The sequence below is a fragment of the Lissotriton helveticus genome, chromosome 2_1 (genome assembly GCF_964261635.1).
Source record: "Lissotriton helveticus chromosome 2_1, aLisHel1.1, whole genome shotgun sequence".
Taxonomy (NCBI): domain Eukaryota; kingdom Metazoa; phylum Chordata; class Amphibia; order Caudata; family Salamandridae; genus Lissotriton; species Lissotriton helveticus.
Window position 1 is genome coordinate 785,941,564 of NC_136059.1, and position 21,377 is coordinate 785,962,940.

Here is a 21,377-nt window from a genome sequence, read left to right on the forward strand (position 1 = left end):
GGAGGGCAGACAGGCTGAAACAACATCGCAGGGGGGGAGGGTGGAGAGAGGACCTTTCACGTGCTTTACTGGCGGGACCCACAGCTCCAGGCGCGCAATGCCCATTGAACTCAAAGGGCTACAGCCACCTCCCCAGCCCCCTCCCCCTCGTGTATGTGAGCCCGGCTGAAACAGCTTCAGGGACACACACAAAGCCACACCCAAGTACTTCACAGGTCTTTAAAAGACCTTTTACTTGTTAATGAGGCTTTGATGTTTTTCGCCCCTCGGTGTGAATTAGGCCTCCAACCGCGAGCACCCTCAATGAGCCCGACGCCACTAAGGCAAACGCTCTGACAGAGTCTGCGACCCCCTTCCCAGGACTCCACGACCCCCCTGGGGGTTTCGCCCCACAGATTGAAGACCTCTGCCTTATAATATCCCCAGGCGTCAGTCTGGATCCGGAAAGTTTTGCGTAGCAGTACCCCTGCGCGTCGGTAGGCATCGTCTGCAGCTCCGCGTCCGTCGGCAGCGTCGTTGCCGCTGAAATGACGTCGCCGGAGTACTTAAACGCCGCCCTCGCGCGCTGACGTCAGTTCTTATACACAGCTTTTCCGTGTCAGAAACGCAGAGCCGTGATAAAAACCAACACTGGTGCCATGAAACTAGGGCCCTGAAAGGCGATGACCTTAACTCTAGATATCGGTTCGCAGAACGGGGAGGATGGGTGGGGCGGTAAGGAATGTAATAATTACTACCGTTTCTTACAGATATATCGTTACTGAAGGTAAGCAACTTGTGCATCTGAAAGAAACAGATTAGCATTTGATTCCTTGCCTTAGAATAGATACCCCAGCAATACCAACCCTGGTGGTGGGTCTGCGAACCAATAATCACACTAGAAAGTCCTGGAGAACGGAACGGCCGAAAAAGCCATCTCTCCGGACTTGGCTGTCCAGGCAGTACTGTCTTGCGAACGTGTGCAGCAAGGCCCACGTAGCTGCCTGACAGATGTCCTAAAAGGGGACTCCCCGACCCAGGGCAGTAGTAGCCGCTGTGGCCCGAGTGGAATGGGCACGTAGCCCCACAGGAGGCTCCTTTTTAGCCAGTGAATAACAAGCCTTGATGCACAAGACGACCCATCGGGAAATGGTCCGTTTGTGCACCGCCCGTCCATTCTTAGCGCCCACGTAACCAACAAAGAGATGGTCATCCACCTGGAACTGGCATGTGTGATCCAGATAGTATGAGAGCGCACGTTTTGGGTCCAGACGGTGGAGCCTCTCTTCCTCTTTCGAGGGATGCGGAGGCAGAAAGAAGGTGGGCAAGGTGATGGACTGCCCTATGTGGAAGGCTGTGACTACCTTGGGCAGGAAAGAGGGTCGCGTCCACAACACAACTTTGTCCGGATGGACAGAAAGGAAAGGAGGTTGTGAAGAAAGGGCCTAGAGCTCACTCACTCTCCTGGCAGAGGTGATGACAACCAGGAATGCAGTCTTAAGGGTAAGAAGAAGAAGAGGACAGTTATGAAGTGGCTCGAATGGAGCGCACATCAGATAAGTTAGAACAAGGTTCAAGTCCCACTGAGGCATCACAAAAGGATCAGGGGGAACATATGAGTGATGCCCTTCAAGAACCTATTTACAACAGGGGACTTGAACAAAGAGGGCTGATCAGGGAGCCTTAAGAAGGCGGAAATGGCAGAAAGGTAGCCCTTGATAGTGCCCAGAGCAGAGCCCTGCTGGGCAAGAGAAAGAAGAAAGAGGAGAACCTCAGAAAGAGGGGCAGAGAGTGGATACACAGCCTTTGCTGTGCACCATGCCATAAATTTGTTCCACCTGCAGGCGTACACCGATTTTGTGGAGGGACGCCTGGCTGCCAGAATAACATCACTGACTTCAGGAGGCAAGTCAAATGGCCTCAACTGTCGCCGCTCACTCTCCACGCATGGAGGTGGAGGCTGGACAGGTTCGGGTGGAGGACCGTACCCTGCTGCTGCGACAGAAGGTCCTCCTGAAGAGGAAGACGAATCGGGGGATCGACTGACATGCTGAGTAGCTCGGGATACCAGTATCTTTGAGCCCAGTCCAGAGCCACAAGGATGACTTGGGTCCGGTCGCGCCTGATCTTCTTCAACACTCTGGGCAGAAGTGGTATAGGCAGAAAGGCGTACAACAGACCGCAGCTCCACTCGCGACGAAAAGCGTCTCCGAGCGAGTGCCGCCTTGGAAATTCCAACGCGCAGAACTGATGACATTGCGCGTTCTCTTCTGTGGCTAATAGATCTAACAGAGGCTCTACACACTGCTGAAAGAGACATGGCGCCACGTCCGAATTCAGACGCCATTCGTGATCCATCATGCACCGACAGCTGAGTTTGTCCGTCCTGGCGTTCAGGGAACCTACCAGGTGTTGAACCACCAGGGTCATGCCCTGATGTTCCAGCCACTGCCAGAGGCGCAGAGCCTCCTGGCATAGGGTCCACGACCCCACCCTTTCCTGTTTGTTGGAGTACCACATGGCGGTGGTGTTGTCCGTGAACACCTGCACTACACTCCCCCAGACAGAGGGGAGGAATGCCTTCAGTGCAAGCCGGATCGCCCGCAGCTCCAGAAGGTTGATATGGAGCCGGGACTCCGACGGAGACCAGAGGCCTCTGATCTCCGCCTCTCTCATGTGGCCCCCCCAGCCCTGGAGGGACGCGTCCGCCACAACTACGTGCTTCGGTTGGGGTAGGGAGAGGGATCTTCCGCTGACCCAATCGCGGTCCGTGAGCCACCACTGCAACGGTCTTGCAGTGCCCTCCGAGATCAAGACATGATCGGACAAGTTGCCCTGATGCTGGGCCCACTGAAACTTCAGGTCCCACTGCAGAGCCCGCATCCGCCACCTGGCATGATGCACCAGAAGGATGCAGGAGGCCATCAGCCCCAGAAGCCGCAGCGTCAACCTGACCGAGACTCGGGATAACGGCTGAAAGATCGGAATCAGAGCCTGAATAACCCGAACCCGCTGTTCGGGAGGATAGACCCGAAACTGCGTCGAGTCTAGAACCGCTCTGATGAAGAGGAGCTTCTGAGAGGGACACAGATGCGACTTCGGCACATTGATGGAGAACCCCAGCAGGTGCAGGAGGTCGGCCGTAGTCTGGAGGTGGCTGACGACTGTCTGGGGCGAGCCCGCCTTCAACAACCAGTCATCGAGGTAGGGGAAGACTGAAACCCCTAACCTGCGCAGATGAGCTGTGACCACTGTCATCACTTTCGTGAACACCCGTGGGGCGCTGGTATGGCCGAAGGGGAGCACGGTAAACTGAAAGTGCTCGTGGCCTACCGTGAACCGCAGGTAGCACTAAAGGGCCGGCAGCACGGAGATGTGGAAATAGGCGTCCTGCAAGTCCAACGCTACCATCCGGTCTCCCTGGTCTAGGGCAGCTAAGACCTGAGCCAAAGTCAGCATCTTAAACTTCTCTTTCCGGAGGAAGCCATTGACGTTCCGCAGGTCCAAACTAGGGCGTAGGCCCCCTTTGCCCTTCTTGGGAACCAGAAAGTAGTGGGAGTAACAACGACACCCTACTTCTGGCACAGGAACGCGCTCGATGGCCCCCTTGGCCAAGAGGGCCGTAACTTCCTCTTGCAGAAGTTGCAAGTGATCCCCCGACACGCGGTGGTACTGCGGTGGCATGGCTGGAGGGGTCGCCTCGAAGGGGAGGGAGTAGCCCCTTCGGACGATTTGCAGCACCCACCTGTCCGATGTGATGGAGCGCCAGTGGAGGAGGTGATGGCGAACCCTGCCCCCCACTGGCGTCAAATGTGCCTGAAAGCTCGGACTAGGAAGGCTTTGAGGCGGATGCTGCGGGGGTAGATGTGGACTGGCCGCGCCGTTGTCCCCTGTTACCGCCGCAACGGTAACCACGCCCGCGCCGCGCTGAATGGTAGTCTGCGGCCCGTGGCTGGAAGGACGTGTGGGGGCGCCCCTTCCGTGGCCACAAAAGGAGCGCTGGGCAGAAGATTGCTGGCGCGGGTCTGACAGGCCCAAGGACTTGGCCGTAGCCCTGGAGTCCTTAAAGCGTTCCAGCGCACTATCTGCCTTGCCACCGAAGAGGTGGCTGCCATCGAACGGCATGTCCATAAGGGTGTTTGGGACATCGTCCCAGAAGTTGGCGGACCTCAGCCACGCGTGGCTGTGAACCGCCACAGACGTGGAAATCGCTCTCCCCAGCGAGTCCGTGGTATCCAGCCCACATCGTATGGAATACTGCGCTGCGTCTTGTCCCTCTGCGAGGGCTTGAGCGAGCTTTACCTGGGATCCCTCCGGGCACTCAGGCAGCACAGCCACAGCCGCAACCGCAGAGGCACGCGGTGTTGACCGACCGCAACCCCAAACTTGCCGAATTGCTCATATCTCTTGGATTCTCGATCTGGAGGTGCAGTCGGGAATGCGGATTGGGAAGTAGAGGTCTGGATAACCAGGCTCTCGGGGGTGGGGTGGGTGTACAAGAAACTAGGGTCGCCCTGAGCAGGGCGGTGGCGCCTAGCGACGTTCCTATCTAAAGGGGGACCTGTAGCGGGCCTGGACCAAGTGCCCAACAGGACGTCCGTGAGAGCCTCATTAAACGGCAGGAGAGGCTCTGGGGAGCTTACCTGCGGTTTAAGGACCTCTGTGAGGATGTTAGACCTCACCGCTGCGACGGGGAGCCCAAGAGCCAAGGCCAGTCGGGGCCGCGGAGCCCGAAGGCACCGCGGAATCCGAAGGAGGAGTGAGCGACCTCATGACCATGAGGAAGGCATCGATCTCCTCCGGCGTCGCGTTCTGCCCAGGGACTGGCGGGTATGGATCAGGCCGCGACGCCTGCGGCTCCGGCGGAGTCGCGTGGGCGGTGTCCCCCCGGGCGCATCGCGTGAGCGTCGGGGGGAGTCAGAAGAGCGATGACGCCCCTTCAACTTCTTGTGCCTCTCACCTGAGGACTTGGAGGCAGACGAGTGGTGTCGATTCGCCGAGCTGTGATGACTCCGGCCCCGCGACCAGTCCCTCGATCTCCTTTCGGACCGGGACCTCGAACGGCGCGGGGCTGACTGCCGGAGCTCGAGGCGCTTACGGGACCGCTCCCGCCTAGCCTACGACGTCAAGGCCCGACAGTCGGGGCACGACTTGTCATCGTGGTCGGGCCCCAGTCAATGTAGGCACCGTCGATGGGGGTCGGTAACTGACATCAGTTGGTTGCAGTCGGCACAGGGCTTGAACCCGGGCATCCCTACCGGCACCGATGGAGTCGTACAACTCAAAACGGATCCAAAAAGGATCGAAAAAGTTCAGTCAAAAAGTGACTAACGGGTAACACTTTCTCCGGACCTGCGCTTGCTGCCGCGGAAAAAGAAGAACTGACGTCAGTGGGCGGCGCTGAAAGCAGTCCTATGCGGGGAATTTATTGCTTTGTCTTCAGCTGAAAATAAGGACCAACAACACAAACGCGACGACCTCACGCAGCGTGTACATGAATTAGAGCAAATGACCCAGAGGACGGGGGCCCCGAGAATATAGAAGCAACTAAAGGCCATGCAACACCAGCTGTCGGCTCTAGACACAGACCGTGCTGAATTTGCAGCCTTGCGGCTGCGGGATGCATATTACACGGGAGGGGACAGGTGTGGTTGTCTGCTGGCGAATCGGCTGCGGGTTACAAGTCAGCACCGAAAGGTTAAAGAGATTATTCGCCCCGACGGGGTAGGGGTCTCAGACGACACGGACATAGCGGACGCCTTTTGCAAATTTTATGCCTCCCTTTACACGGGCGACCAGCCGAATGGCCCAGAGGCGGCAGCTTACCTAGACTCGTCCCACTATCCTCACTGACTACATCTCAAGCAGAACACCTAGAAAGAGACATCCGGGTTAAGGAGGTGATCGCCGCTATCTCCAGGCTCAAACTAGGGAAGGCACCGGGGCCGGATGGCTTCCCAGCCATTTTTTACAAAGAATTCTGCAACTCACTAGCTCCGCTCCTCGCTCGTCTATTTAACACATTTGCCGATCCCGGCGCGATACCCCCGGCCTCCTACGGGCGTCCATAACGGTAATTCTCAAGCCAGGGAAGGATCCGACCAGATGCGGGACCTACCGACCGATATCACTGCTAAATGTAGACCTCAAACTTTATACCGGGATTTTAGCAGCCCGTCTGGCGCCCCACCTGCTGGGCCTGATAGACCCAGATCAGGTCGGCTTTATTCCGGAGCGCCAGACGGTCGACCACACGAAGCACATCACGCATCTGATAGAAAAGGCCACCCGCCTCCCGGGAGAGAGTCTAATGCTAGCGGTTGACGCTGAAAAAGCGTTTGACCGAGTCCATTGGCCCTATTTAGACATGGTTTTAGCAAAAGTTGGGATTGGTGAAAAGTTCCGCAACTTCATTTTTAACTGTTACAGAGCCCCAACTGCAGTGGTCCGGGTAAACGGATATAGCTCAACCAGTTTTAGCATAGAGAGGGGCACGAGACAGGGGTGTCCACTCTCACCCCTATTATTCGCCCTATACATGGAGCCTTTAGCCCAACGTGTGCGTCAGAACCGAGAGATCATGGGGATACGGTTCGGGGGATTTACGCACGCCGTCAGCCTTTATGCCGACTATATATTACTTTCCCTAGACAGTCCACGAACGGCCCTACCAGCCGAGCTTGCCCAATTCATCTGGCGGAACTAGATGCATTTGCCAAAGTGGCAGTCTTCAAAATGAATCCTGACAAGTCGCTTGCCCCGGACTTATCGCGCTCCCCCTCTACGAGAATTTATCTACAGGGCCTATTTCCCATCCAATGGGCATCGGGCACAGTCCCATACCTTGGGATCCAGCTAGCCACCTCCCTTACCACAATGGCGGTGGCGAACTACACGGCCCTCTGTGGGAAAATACGGGAGGAAATAAGACGCTGGCGACACTTTCCACTCTCCTGGCTAGGCAGGATTGCGGCAGTTAAAATTACAATTTTGCCCAAATTCTCTATCTCTTCCGGGCCCTGCCCCTACGACCGCCAGCCGGGTGGATCAGACAAACGCAAGCCGAGCTTGCCCAATTCATCTGGCAAGGCCGGAAACCCCGAATGCGGAGAGCACTAGTCTCCCTGGCCCCGGAATCCGGGGGTCTGGGAATACCGGACCTACACAAATACTACCACGCGGCACAGCTGCGCTTCTTGGTGGAATGGAGCAAGTGGGAGTCGGAGAAACACTGGCTCTTCCAGGATCAGGCTTTGGCGTGGCGGCCATTGCAGGAAATCCCCTTTCTCCGGAAGGGCCATAGACCTGCCAATTTGGACGCCTCATTTATCACACGCATCCCTCTGGAGGTGTGGAATACCACTAACCTCACATATGGTCTAGCGACCTTCCCATCCCCGCTCACACCGCTGGTAGATAACCCAGACTTTACACCAGGCCTGGAGTAATCGGCCTTCTACGCACTGGACATCGGCAGGTTGCCGCTTTCTCTACCACATCTATGGCCCGAAGGGGGTGCTTCCCTTTACCCTTTTTAAACAAGAGTACAACTTGTCAGAGACAGACCGGATGCGGTACCTTCAAGCTCGACACTGGGCACTTCAGCCGCAGGTACAGACAGACACTTTTTACCATATGAACGATGGGTTCTGTCCCGCACCTCCAATGCTAAACTCATATCCGACCTCTACAAAATGCTGCAGACACCACCGATGCACATCTATAACCCCGGCAGGGAACGATGGGAGAGAGAGTTAGGCAGAACGTTTAGCCATAAAGAGTGGGAGAAGATTTCATACAGGGCACCACGACACTCCGCTTACCACATAGGACTTACAGGGATGCTCACGAAAGTTACAACATATTGGTATTACACCCCGAGCGCTTGCATGAGATGGACCGTAGCAAAGAACACCTCTGCTGGCGAGGCTGCGGGCAGGTTGCAAATTAGTCCACTTGCTGTGGGAATGCGGGCATCTACAAACGTACTGGACGCAAGTGCTGGATGAAGTAGACAAACACAGCTACCCCGCTTTCCAGCATATATGCTGTAAGGGTTACCTAACTCCCTCACATATCCCTTGCGCTCACGTAGAGGCCGCCAAATAGCCATCGCACTAGGCTCAGCAGTGCAAAACATCGTCACAAACTGCCGGCTGGCTACACAAGTTGTGGAATGTACTGGGCAAGGAAAAACTATCACTAGCCATGGCGGGGGAGGGAGACCAGTACGAAGAGCACTGGCAACCCTTTCGATCATTACTGATCACAGAATTCAGGGAACTCACCCGTCCCAGGTACCTCCGGCTATTGAGGCTCACGGAACCGCAAGAGGCAGATCCCTAAGAACTGGAATGACGGGACCAAGCCAGCGGATGCGTAATAACGGGAAAGTGGGGAAGGTTACGAGCACTGGACAGGTGGGGGTGGGGGGGAAGCGAGGGAGGAGGGGGGGATGTTCTTTTTATGTTGTTATCACCTAGCCCGGCATCTTAGCGGCGGGAAGTTTCTACAAATATGTTTTGGAGAATGTAATGTACTTGCCTTGAAACACGTTTGCTTGAATGCCACTGTGCCTATGTATGATCCGAAGGTGCTTGTTGTACTCATTGTCTTTTCGCCTGACGACAATTTCAATACAAAAAAAAAAAAGAGTTAAACCATAAAATATTCGACATCCCATGTGGCCACTAAGGTTTCTTTCTCTATTACAGAGTAATGACGTTCAATAGTAGTCAAGGTCCGGGAGGTGAACGCTACAGTTTTCTCTGAGGTACCATCATTCTGAGATAATATGGCACCAATACCAGTGTCACTGGCATCAACAGTGACAATGGTTTTTGCGTTAACATTGAAAGGACCCAGAATACCTGCGTTACAGATTTCAAGCTTGATGTAACCAAAACAATTTTGTTGATCAGTTACCCAAATGAAATTGACACCCTTCCTCATAAGTACCTTTAAAGGTTCAGTTACACCCATAAAGTTCTTCACAAATTTAGAGTAGTACTCAATTAATCCAAGGAAAGAACGCAGCTGTTCTCTGTTACTGGGAATGGGAGCCAATTTTTATGGATGCAAGCAAATCTCTCTTGGGTTTCACACCCTCAGAAGAGATGGAGTGTCCTAAGTACTAAAACTCTGTGGCAAGGAAGGAACATTTTTCTCAAAGTAGCGTGAAACCTGATTCTAAAAGTCTGGCAAGGGCATCTTTTAACGCTAAGTTGTGGCTGCTCACGCTATCACCAAAGACCAGGATATCATCTTGGAAGTAGATGATATTTTTTAGACCTTTAAACACTTCTGAGACCATCTTCTGAAAAACACTAGCAGCCGAGCACAAGCCGAAAGGCATCCTAGTAAATTAAAAGATACCTTCCGTGGTGAGGAAGGCTGTCAAATGTTTAGAGGAGTCGTGCAAACATATTTGGTGATAAACGTGAAGGTCTAGCTTGGAGAAAAATGTTGCTCCTTGTAACAATGCCATTAACTTGTTGATATTGGGTAGAGGAAAGGTGTCAGGGATAATATTCTGGTTTAAACTCCTCAAATCAACACAGAAACGCACATTTCCATCTGCCTTCCCTGTAATAATGACAGGAGAAACCCAAGCAGAACACTCAACAGGCTCAATGACACCACTGGATAACATTTCATCCAACATCTTCCTGACCTCCCCTCTCACCATGATGGGAACCTTCCTCAGCTTATGTTGAACACGGATGACACCATGTTTAAGTTTTATTTTGTGAAAGTAAACTTCTAAATTACCGAGTTGGTCTCTGAAAACTCCTTTACCTCCCTCCAAAAGATCTTCAACTGAGAGGTCATGCACCACCATTACTTGTTCAACAGCATGAAGGTCAATCCTAATATGGAGGTCATACTGGTGATACCAATCCGTAATAGGGGGCCCAAATTCAGCCACATAAACTTTTCCTTTGACAGACCTGTTTTTGAAGAAGTCCGTCAAAATATAACCCAATATGTCTATCTGCTCACCATGATACCCACAGGGATTTATATCTTTGGGTAATAAGTTCATGTGGGCCATTCCTGTTGGTATATTCTCTTTGGTATGATGGTATATAAGGACCCCAAATCAACCATTAGCAATGACAAACTCTGCTTTGGGTCTACGTCTCCTCTTATCATCTAAGCAGAAAGAATTGGTGAGTAGAACATCTTCATTGTCTACATCATCTAGGAAAGGTTCAACACAGAGAATTCCGTCTGGCCTGAATGAACATTCACTAACATGTGTCTCCTCAGAAAACATTGCTACCTTTCCCTTGTTGCCACAAGTCTTATTACCAAACTTACTGGGATACAACCTACTGCCAGAAATACTTCTCCCACCTTTAAATCTGGTAGAAGCAACCACATTTCCTTCACCACCCTCTACAACGGATGTTTCACTTTCATTAGTAATGTTCAGTTTGGAATCTCTGCGATCCATCTCCTTCATGCAGAACTCTGATTCTTCAACTATTTTTGGTATTTCAATTGCATCTTTGAGAGCCAGGACTTTAGCAGTGAACTTTGATGTCAGGATTGCTCCAACTAACACTGGTCGTAGGAACAGACCAGTGTTGGTCAAATCTCGCACTTGGAAATCGGTACAATACACTGAACTGATTAAAGCGTTGCGGGAGGAGTCCCCAATCATGACCGACCCCTGCATGGCAGCTACCAATTTTGACAAATGGCGTAGTCAGGTAGCAAACAGATTGGCGCCGGAAATTACCAAGCACTCAAGAGGGAGGCAGGTATCATCTCCTTGGTATTTGACGGACCTAAAACTGATAAAAATCAATTGCAGGCACAAGGAACACACCTGGAGATCTGATTACAGCAAAACTCATAGGAAGGACTACTGCTCAGCTCTAGAGGAGTATAAGAACGCCATAAAACAGCCTATTTCACTTCTAAAATTCAGGTGGGCTCTAATACCTCGAAGGAGCTATTTAAAACTATTATTGCTCTGTCTAGATGCCCGAGAGATGGTGTATTTGCCCCGGATCAAAACTTTGTGAACAACCTGGCTGTGTTTTTTCAAAGCAAAGTTCAGAACGTCTATAACGAATTCGTAAACACAGCTGAAGCAGATGGGACGACCTGTCAGTGGGAACATTCAGAGAAGGTACCCCAAGGAAGTCTAACCCAATTTTCCGTTCTGCAGGAAGGAAAGATACAAGATCTACTGCTTCAAACCAAATCTGGGTCTCCCCTCGACCCCTGCCCCCCACATATTTTACATCTGGCTCCAGAGGAGATCACACTCGCAATGACACCACTGTTAAACCACATCACAAGCTCTGGGATTTTTCCATCTGACTGGAAATTAGCTTGTATAAGACCTTTATTGAAAAAGCCCGCGTTCGACCACTTAGAGACAAAAAACTATCGTCCTATCTCTTGTCTCTCTCCCTCTTCCTTCCAAGGTCTTGGAGAGAGCCATGAACGCGGAACCAACATCATACCTAGATTATAATAACATTCTAGATGGCACCCAACATGATTTCAGATCTCGGCACTCCACCGAGTCTGCCCTGATCCTGGCAACAGAAGAGGTTCGTAAATCAATGGATGGGGATGGGTGGGCGGCCCTTGTTTTGCTAAACCTCACAGCAGCCTTCGATACTGTAAATCACGAAGTGCTGGTACGAAGGCTGCAGGAGGTCGGCATCAGAGGAAAGGCCCTAGCCCTATTATCATTCCTGTCAGCCAGGGAACAATTAATCCACTGGAATAGACTACAATCACAACTGTTCACTCCCACTAGTGGAGTCCCCCAGGGCTCGGCCTTGTCTCCCACCATGTTCAACATCTATGTCGCTCCCCTAGCCAGATTAATAAAGAGCCACGGCTTCTCGCTGGTGTCTTACGCAGACGACACCCAGCTAGGGGTGTCTGTGACACATAGCGTGGACGCAACTAGTGAATGGTTCCGAAATTGCATCACAGCTCTGATGACCTGGATGAACTCCAATTTTCTGAAACTAAATACAGGTAAAACTGAGGTTTCCTCAGCCAGCTATTTCACTTTGAAGGTCCTTCGAAAAATCCTACCCTTTATACCACTTTCCTTCAGGAAAACAGTGGTTGGAGCTTTAGTGCTGTTGAGGTTGGACTACTGCAACGCTCTATACCTGGGAGCAGGTGCAGTCCAGCTTTCCAAACTCCAATCTCTTCAAAACGAAGCCGTGAGAGTATTGGTCAACCTTCCAAAGCACCATCCTACAACTGCCGGCGTAAAGCAACTTCACTGGCTCCCAGTAAGACGACAGGTGGACTTTAAGGCTCTGTGTGTAGTTCACAAAGCCATCTACGGAGGAGGTTCCTATGATCTACAAGTCCTATTCCCCTGCTACGAACCATCATGCTGTCTTAGATCCTCAAACACTGGATTGGTACTCTGCCCCAAGATAAACAGAGTAAGGTGGGGGGGAAAGCGCTTTTCACACCAAGCAGCTAAATTGTGGAATTCACTTCCGATACCACTCCGACTTCAATCCAGCAGGTCACTATTTAGGAAGCAAATAAAAACATGGCTTTTCTCTCAATGCTAACCTGTCTCGCTGCACTAGCCTGCACTTACCTCGGTGCCAAGACGCCTCGGCAACAGTGCGCTTCAGAAATATCCAGTCAGTCAGACAGTCAGCAGCCCATTAGCGTTCCCGTCTTTCTGCTTCTACATTGCACAATGAGTTGATCCTGTATCATTTTCTCAGCCATGGGACCAAATTTACATTTATTGAAAGTTCACTGAGTCTCGTAACGAAGTCATCAATGGATTCTCTAACTTTCTGAGGTTTGAAGAACCGTTTATACACACTTATTGGGTCTCGGTGGCGGGGGAACTGCCCAAGTCTTCCATACCCTCCTTATATAGAAAAAAGGAGACACAGGAGCCTTTGTCTGCAGGAGGAACCAAGTTTTATTCTAATAGCCCGGGCTATGGAACAGAGCCCCAAGCTCGTCGGAGACAAGACAGAGGAGGCTGCTGCTTCACTCCGCAGCTTACAGGCCTTATATACACATTTCACACCTTAAGAAACCAGTTCGGATGGGGGCCTGGAGCCTCCGAGTGAGAATGCAGTTACGACATTCTTTGTTCAGGCAGGACGGTGCTGCAACAGATGGTACAAAAGATTACGGACAGGTCTTGCAAACCAGGATATGTACGTGAGAGAATAGACAGATCTTGAACAGCAGGATATGTGAAAGAAACAAGTTCTGGGACTGTGGTGTGACCAAGTCTTGGGAAACAGGGTGGGTGTGTGCAAGAGTTCAGTCCAAGGGTGGTGAGGCCAATTCTTTGTTCCCTTTTTCGAAATTGGCTCAACCACAAGGAGCAGGAAGGGCAGGGTGGTCGTGACAGAGTTTCATCAGACATCTGCAGAAACGACCAGGAGGGTCGTGCAGAGGTGTTTGACACGAAATGGCAATGCAAAAATAAAGGAGTCTTGACACAAAATAAATGCCGACAGGAAGGACACTTTTCCTCAGGTTGAGTAGAAAATTTGTATCTCCTCATGACAAAATTAGTCTCCTTTGCAAACCTAACCTCCAACCTTGTACGTGCTTCTTGAAAGACATCTTCAAAGAGTTGGCTCATCCATTGGTTACAACAGGCAGGTACTGGAAAATATGTTGACCTTCTTTACCCAAATTGGTGAGTAAAATCGCTTTTTTCCTATTTGAGCTGAAATCTTGGGCATCCAATGCCTCCAAGTAATTATCAAACATTTCAATCCACTCATCCCATTCTATGCTGGGACTACCTGGTTGATTGAGAAAATGTGGAGGAGAAGAAACTGCTGAAACATTTAATGATGTGACATCCATATTGAATGAGCAGGAAGTCAAAAAGAATGAATAAAAAAAAAAAATTGGCTTAACATGTGATGACAAGGTTAGAAAGAAAGCTGATAAATAAGAACAGGCAAAAAAGATAACCTGTCTCTTTAAGGAATCAAGCTCTTCCTCCGTGGGCATGTTTCAGCAAGCTTCACCATAAGAACACACACATTTCTCTCAGGCAAGAGTGTTTGCTCCTAAACTCCGTCAGCGAGATCAGCCAACAGTTCAGGACCTCAATTCAAGACTCACAAGGTACACTATGCAGTTATTTAGCGTGAGGTGAACGCTATACTTTAGAAAGGGCGCTTAATTAAACTTTCAAAATTCGATGCGCTGCTATTAGATGTGCGGCACTCTCCACACTCAATGTGCGGCCGAGAAATTGAGATAGATTATTGCGTTGGGAGTCACTACTGCTGTTTCGCACCCCTAAGCGCTTCGGTAACTCAGGGTCCCAGTGCGCCGTCACTTCAAAGAAAATATTCTATCCAGGCAGACAATCACGAGAGCGACGCGTTGGGGATTCACTTCAGACGTCTTCTCACCCAGCACCACTTAACGCTCTTTCACACCTCTCAGCGCTTCGCTTACTCACGGTCCCAGTATGCCGTTACTTCAAAGAAGGTGTTCTCTCCAGACAGACAAACATGAGAGTGACGCATTGGGGTTTCACCTCAGGTGTCTTCTCACCCCGCAGTGTAGTCCTCTCACACAGCGTGCCTCACACTTTTCCACAAATTACATCTGACCAGCGAATAGCACGCGTAGATTCACTGCTGTACGCTATGGGCTCCGCTGACTGAAGCTCATCGCCAAAAACATGTTGCAATCACAACTTGATACGGCGCCAGACTGTTGATTTAACAGGTTTATTTCTTTAAGCACATAGCATCAACGCGCCTCATCCTTCAGCTAGCTGCCGCTCAACTGACAGGACGCGAGCGTATGGTCAACTGCATTAGAATGTTGGAGCATCCAGAACGCCTCCGCCCGACTCATCCTGGACATCTCCCGACGCAGCCACATCTCCGGCCACCTGAGGGACCTGCACTGGCTCCCCGTCAGCAAGAGGATCACGTTCAGGCTCCTCACCCACGCACACAAGTCTCTCCACGACCTGGCCCCAAGTACCTCAACAACTGCCTGACCTTCTACACGCCCACCCGCCAGCTACGATCTACTAGCCTCGCCCTCGCCGCCGTACCACGCATCCGAAGAGCCACCGCCGGAGGCAGATCCTTCTCCTACCTGGCGGCCAAGACATGGAACTCCCTCCCCATCCACCTTCGGCTGACCCAGGACCACCTCGCCTTCAGGAGACAACTGAAGACCTGGCTGTTCGAGCAGTAGCGGACCCCTTCCCCCAAGCGCCTTGAGACCCTTCCGGGTGAATAGTGCGCTATACAAATGTCCTGATTGATTGATATTCTACAGAGGCGCACAATGCGTGGCCTCAATGACAGGAAGACCATAACACAACACATGGCTGGCATTTTTCTTTTGGCAACCCTACTTCATATTCATTTTGATGAAATGTATTCTCACACTATGACAGTAAATGTAAAACGCAAATGTAAGCAATAGGCAGAGTGAGGTACAGGGGGTACTGGAACCAGGAAAAAAAAACAAAGCCTGGATAACCAGTATACAAAGGCATGTAAATATGCTAATGGTCTTTAAATACCTGTGAAGAACTCGGGCGCGTGGGAGATAAGACTCCAGACACTGCCCAGCCAACAGCAGCCCGGGCTAAGACACGGGGGAGCGGGGAGGGGGAGCCATTTTAGCGTTGTGAGCCTTACTGCCACTATATGATAGCACACTGGTGGTTAACATCTACATACACATCGTGAACTATGCGCTCAGATTCACTATTCTGGTTTAACCATTTGATATGAAGACGAATATGAATAACTCACTCATTCATTCTGTTGTTCACAGGTGCACGAGACTGCCCGAACAGCTACATTTCAGAGGCTCGCCCAATTCTAGCGATGACTCTAAGAAACCCTGCCTAAATCGACATGCCAACACCACTGTCGCTCCCTTGCGAACCACAACAGATCTATACGAACGAACACCGGGGTTGTAAGAGGAGGGATCGGAGAAAGCAGGTGCAAACTACAGCCAATCGACACTTCGGAAGACTCCATGAAACACTAGGATTGGCTAAAGTGCCCTCAATTTGCTACAATCATCGGTCACATTATGCATTAACAGAACCGCCCACTCGTAGGTGACGCCCAGAACATGCTTAGCCTCGGGATTGGTTCGTATACGACCCGGAAGTGCTATAGACATTAAATGACATCCATTCAAAGATTAGCAAAGGAGGACGGACATGAAGTTGAGTTTACGGGCGGTCCGTGTAAGTAGCGGACTATGTTAACTGTACTTTTCAACAGGCACTTGAGTAAATGTTTTCTCTTCCTCCCTTTTTATACTTATTTAGCATCGGTTTAAGCTCGGCATAACCAGATCTGTGGCATCTACACTTCACTCTTGGTCTAAATTTGTGTACTTTATTGACTCCTTAAAACGCTGTGATCCTTATGCAAGAAAGGGATTTAAATCAGCCAGGGCTCATCATTTAAATGAGTCGATGAAATTAAGTGGTTCATGTAGTAATCATCTTTACACATTAAAACATAGTTTAAAGTCCTGATTAGAGTTACAGGTTAGTTTGTAGTAAGAGGAAAGTTACCCAGGATTTTGTATCATTGCCAGGTGACCAGTGGTTAGCGATGCTGCCCACCATGCTGTGGTACGAGTGAGATGCCCACCCAGCTGCTAGGAAAATGATACCCGAATAGGAGTACATAGCCAGCTGTACCATGCCAAAAAGGAAGATCATCCTAGAGTCATTCTGGACTCATCTGATGATTACAGTCAGGCTATTCCTGCAATTGTGGAGTAGTGTGGCTCACTGGTTAGAGGCGGCAGACCCGAGAGCAGAGGACGGCCCGGGACCAGGGTTCGATTCCCGACGCGGCAGGTTTCTGGACCAGGGTCAGCGGACTCGATAATTCTCTCGCCTCGGTGCCCACTCTGATCAGCGATCACACTCGGCAACTCTGGGCACTAGCTTGCCTCATCTTCACTAACGGCCCCACCAGACCGCCGGGGATGCCTGGTCTCACCCTGGAGATACCCATTAAGGGACCATCTCTCAGGGAAGCCAGGAAGGGTTTCGCAGCGGTCGAAGCGCGGAGGGACCCCTTCGGGAGTGATTCCAGCGCTATATAAGCACATAATTAATTAATTAATTATCTGGGGAAGTCATCCCAAGCCATCCTGAAGTATGCCTGTAGGACAAAAAATGTAAATGTGATGACGAACCTAGACTCATCACAAAAACTACAGTAGGATGGTGTTCTGATGACTTCTACTGGCAGGGAGTGATTACCTTTTACAACTCCACGAATACTAATTGACAACTTCAGGATGAGGCAGAATTACTCCAGGATGGGTTCTAGCTAATTTAAGGATGACTGTCAATTATTCCAGGATGATCCTATAACCGCTCCAGGATGGAAGTGGATTACTCTGGAATGATCCCATGACAATTTCTGGATGAGTGTGGATTATTCCTGGATGATCCTATGACAGCTTCAGGATGGCTATTGATTACATCAGAATGGCCCCATTATATTTTCAGAATGAGTGTTGATTACTCTAGGATGACGTGGTGAAAGGGAGGCATGTTTTTGTCCTTGATATTTGGATTTAAGCGTGGACTCCAAGACAAGTTCATTTTCACGGTCTGATGCGTCCTTTTTAGTTGTGGATTTTTGATGAAGGACACTAGCCATCCCTGCTAAAAGGGCCAGGTTTCCAAGTTTCTGCAAATTCATCCGCGAACTTGCATCACCGGGCTGAGAAGTTGTGCTTTCAGCATGAGCTTTGTTACCAACTCTTATATAATCCAGTCCACTCTGCTTGGCTTTTTTGTCCTTGCATCTTTTCTCTGCAATTTCTTCCTCTTGTAGTTCGCGTAACACCCTCTTAAGTCTACCAGCGCTTCCGTGATTGCCACAGTCCATTAACATCTGCTTTTTCTCCAGTGCCCTTTGAAGTAACACCTGTTTTAGACCCTCTGTTGTGCCAGAATAGCTTGCAATTATCTCTTGAAAAATAGCCTGAATCATTAGACACTGTTTCTTCACAAAAAAAAAAGCAAGAGAAACAAATATATATTTACATATAAACTTCAAAACAGAAAAGAACACATTGACCACTTGCAATATATCTTCACGCTCTAGCCATAATATATAAAGAGGTATTGATAATAAAGGACAAATGTACCATCTATCCATAACCAAGTAAGTAAGTTTTCCTTAATAGACAGTACACATTGTAAGCCTGAACTTGAACCTCCTGAAAAAAGTTGCCTAAATAAAATAGTTTATCCAAAAATGGCTGCCTTATAGTAGTGCCACAAGCTAAACGTTTTAGTCCTTTTCATAAGTGTTACATTTGTCTCTGGAGAGCAATCCAAGGCATATGTGGGGACATGCATGTTCATTTTTACTGTCCATTATTGGATTAATTAATCACAAATGTAGGTTTTTACTGAAACAGGTTGGTAATTTGTACAGTTATCCTGCAGTTGCAAACTTATTATAAAGGTTTACTTATTGTGCTTATCAGATGATTGGAACAGAATCATAGCTTTAAAATCTCTCTCTTCAGTGATTGGCCGACCAGCTTCATCTACATTTTCGACCAGCCATTTACAAAGAACTTCCCCGGGATTCAAAATGCACCCGAGCAGTCTTTGGTTGAAAAGGACTGCCCCTCTCTTCATGGGGACCCTGGGCGCGGGGGAGCGTAAGAATGGAATGCCCCCATGCACTATACCTCTTGAGGGTTACTCGGATGATTGATTTCAACAAGATCTTCCTTTTTGCCTGGTACCGCACTTCACTCGGGTGTCGGTACGGGCTTCCAGGGAGGAGCTCGGAGATGGATCCCTTCAGCGCCGGCTGACGCCGGTGATCCACACACTCAGCGCCTCCCTCTCCCCCCAGGTGGACACGCGCTCGTCTGGGGCACACACTCGAGCGTTACCTGGGGGGGGGGGGGGAGCAGCAGGCAGTACGGCTCCCGGGTTCCTGGTGACGTGAAGCTCTGAGCAGACGCACTGGGCCAATCCCAGTGCTGCTTCCAGGTTTTCCTCCTGATGACTCGGGGAGCCACTCACAGCGCGGCCTCTGGAGACTCCGGCGATGACGTTAGGGCCCACGGGCCAATCGCGGCGGGGACGACGAGCCCCTCTTCCTTCGCGGCGATCTTCTCCGTGTGATTCCTCGGCGGGGGGCACCTCTGGACCTCGCGGCTCCAGCGGTGGAGGTCAGGGGCCCTCGGCGCTTGGGGGAAGCTACGGTCAGGTAGGCCCCGTGGCCGCAGCGGTGATCTTGGGTCAAACAGGCACCAGGGGGGAGAACGGGCCAGCCAGGCACACGCCGCTCTTGGTCTCCTCCGGTGCAGCTGCACGAAAGGGTGATCTTCCCGCTCTGAAGACAGCAGAGCGTTACAGGTCAAAACGGCAGGAATGTGATGGCCCTGATTCCTGGGATCAGGAGGCTAGCTCGACTTCTAGCCCTTGGAGAGTTCTTCTTAGCAGGAGGGGGACCAAGCACACAGCACAGTCCCAACGGTCCCTCTTAGACAGGACAAGACATCAGGTCAGCTTCCAGACACACAGCAATGGCAGCACTGTTCCTGGGGTCTTCTTACGGTGTCCTCTTCAGCAGGGATTCTCCTCTTCAGTCAGAAGTAGTCTGATTCTAGTGTACACGGGTCTTTCCTTTATACAGAAAATTGTCTTTGATGCCTTTGAGGTTTTGTGATTTAAGCACGGGTCGCCCTTGTCCAGACTCAGGCGGCGGGAGTCTCTCGGTCCTGGGGAATCTTTCTCTTTGAAGCAGGGAGGCAGGGACATCCGTCATCCAGCAGACAGGGGAGCTGATATCGCAAAGGCAGGGCACAGCCCAGCACCACTCCTCCCCCTAACCTTCAGGGGCAGCCAGCTATCATCCCACTGCTGGAACTTTCCCAGACCCTGTCACACTCCCTCTAACTCGCACACCCAGACAGGCCCACAGACAGACTGGACAAGAAATTAGCCACTTTCTAAAAGTGCTATTTTCAGACACAACATTTAAAAACCACCTATGCTAAAAGATGTATTATGGATTTCTGAATCCCGAGAAACCAGGTTTGGATTTTCTATCTTGTTCCTGGGGGAAGATAGGCAGGTACCCATGGGCCCCCACCCCCCCTCATTCTGTCCTATGGGCAAGGTAGCCTTGCTACAGTGAAAAACGAATTTGGCAGTAATCCACTACTGCAGCATGTCCCTTACATCTGTACAGGCCCTACTAGGAGCACTTGCACTTTGGCACTGATCAGCAGTGGCAAAGTGCCCAAAGCATCTAAACCAGCAAAACGTAATCCAGAATAGAGTCAAAAACATATGAGGTAGAGATCAAAAAGTCAGGGAAAACCACACCAAGGATGCCAGGTATAACACTCAGTACTTTAGCAGTAGGTCAGGTTGTAACTGGATATGGCTGGGATCGATAGTGGCAGATGTAACAAGACCTGCTTCATTTTTACAGAGATCTTAGCGGTCAAGGTAAATTAGCACAAACAGGGAATACGTAATTTGCCCTGTCTCAATAATATATACAAACGAGTTAAAAACATTGCATACACATGGAACGAAACCAGAATGATAGCCTGTTTTGCGAAAATAGATATTGCAAGATGTTGGAATGCGTCGGACCACGTTTCCTAAATAGGGCGTAAACCTCAATCGCCACAGGCAACCAGGCCTTTCAATTACACAAATAGCAAACAAAATAAGGAACCAGCATTACAACGGCTAAGTTATTTGAAGCATTTATCCTTATGCTTTGAAACGCATCCATGAAAACTGCCAGTGTTTTAGAAGATGTGCTGCTCTGCACACTACATAGCTTGGGGAACGTGACCAGGATTCAACAATAGAGCACACATTCATTTAGTGATGAAAGCTCACTACAAGTTGCAAGGACACAAGTAATGCTCAACAATATACAATATTCACATACATAAATGTGTTTAGCCTTCTTTGATTGACACCTTTTCAGTAGACCGAAAACTGTTCCATTTGGTCGAGAATCTTGAATACACGCAGGTGCACTTGGAACCAACATGGGACCTACAATATAGGTCAGTAATTTATTTTTTCTTACGGCGAAAAACTTGCTGTAAAACACATTTTTTAGTCTTTTTGCAATTTTCCACAACTTACACAGGCACGCACTACGTCACACATACACAAAAATACACATGCTCAAACACAAAAGGTGCATATTAAACAAGTAGGCAGGCTGATACAAACATCAAACACACATAATACACACACATTGCAACGCAGGCATTGATTATAAGTTATAACACGTACGAAGCACACACATGCAGGGAGCTGCGTCTGAATTTGGCCCCTTAATGAAAATTCGTGCTTTCCGAAAAATGAGGAGGCT

General features: G+C 50.1%; 1 long non-coding RNA gene across 1 annotated transcript in view; it reads right to left on the reverse strand.

Moving 5' to 3' along the window:
- LOC144818254 (uncharacterized) overlaps positions 1-21,377 on the reverse strand; it is a 78,995-nt gene that overhangs the window by 57,411 nt on the left and 207 nt on the right. The window lies entirely within an intron of this gene.